Raw genomic sequence first — 1584 nt, forward strand, 5'->3', positions numbered from 1 at the left:
AACATCGATACTCCATCTACTCGAATAGAATGAAATTACAAACAATAAACCTTTTCATCCGGAAAGCTCATTATTATAATCTCTTTCAATGATCTATCATTTTCGATTGAAAACAGATCACTTTGCATATTTCATAAATCATCCTCGAAACTCAATGTGATATTTAAGTTACGATGAATGACCGGCATCGGGGCATACACGATTCCGAGGGGTTTATCGTGCAAGATCGTTCTGGTCAGGATACGAGTAAATAAGTGACAATGAGAAAGGCGATACGATCGTTCCAGTGGCATCTCCGACATATCGTGGCGCCGGTTGGTCGCTGGATTTTACAGCTGGTACAGAGCGTAGGCCGTAAAAGGAAATGGAGGAAGGCGAAGAAATTTTATTTCTCTTCGGCGTGTGCCGTCTTTTTACTCGCGATTCAACGCACACGGTGTCCGTGCGCGTGTACGGGACGGTGTCGTCAAGAATTTACGAGCTCGAAAACCGCGTCGGGATGACCGTGCGGAATTATGTAAAGTTGAAGGGAAAGCGGGTGGTTCGTGACAATTCAAGCACGCGATCGATGTGTTAATCGATCGAATAGCTAATGATTAAGGCGAGAATAAATCTTATAAAAATTGCCATTATGCAAATAAATAGAAGAAGTTAATTTTGTCTAAGTCAGTGTCGTGCTCCCTTAAGAGAAATCCTGAGATGAAGGATGACAGCTGGCTGTCGCAGTAAATAAAGTAACTGGTTGCGAATTCGAAGGTCTTCCGTTCAATTCCCGACGTTGACAGTGCCTATTTTTCACGAATCGTTCCATAATTTACGACGCGCTCCTTCCAAAACGTCTTCGACGTCTTCCCATTCGAATCTTCTGTTTGATGTTTCGATGAAATAAGGATGTATAAGATGAAGTAATTTCACGCATCGTAGACGAGTTTATTCGACAGTATGTACAAATTATATTCTCCGTCAATGAAAATATGAACGTGGTAACAAGACATACAGGCTTATCATCTTTTTTCCCTTTCTCTTTTCTTAAATACAATAGAATAAATAATAATTAGACGAATTACAAATACAATACCATCTACCGTTCTTTAAACGATTACACAACTTTCCAGCGAATTGTTTTCCACTTTAACACAGTTACACACGCTCTGTGTTTCGAATTTCAAGCAGCGATAGGGTATGAAAACCTGGAAAAACTCGAGTTATCGACACATTTTAGATACAAAACGTAAACGACTGACAAACTATTTGTTTTTATTTTATCAAAAATTGATACGTTATGGGGATGAATGTGAGATGAATGTAGGAGAAAGTTGTTTTAATTGGACCACTGTTGTTTCGAATCCAAATTCGAAAACCTTCACTTATGGTCTTCTATTTCCATGTCGCGTCTTCCTAAAGGGTAGTTTATGTCCACAACGGAATAGCCGATGATGAACGACTCGACGTTCGGTTTAGCTGTACAAAACGATGTTTAGGCATCGAGAAATTGTAGCACTGTTAAATGTTGATTGATCGCGAGCATAATTAGAGGCTCGAGGCGAGGCATTTTCGCGAAGAACGCAACCGATGGAATACACA

This window comes from Osmia lignaria, chromosome 14 (assembly GCF_051020975.1).
Source record: "Osmia lignaria lignaria isolate PbOS001 chromosome 14, iyOsmLign1, whole genome shotgun sequence".
Classification (NCBI taxonomy): Eukaryota; Metazoa; Arthropoda; class Insecta; order Hymenoptera; family Megachilidae; genus Osmia; species Osmia lignaria.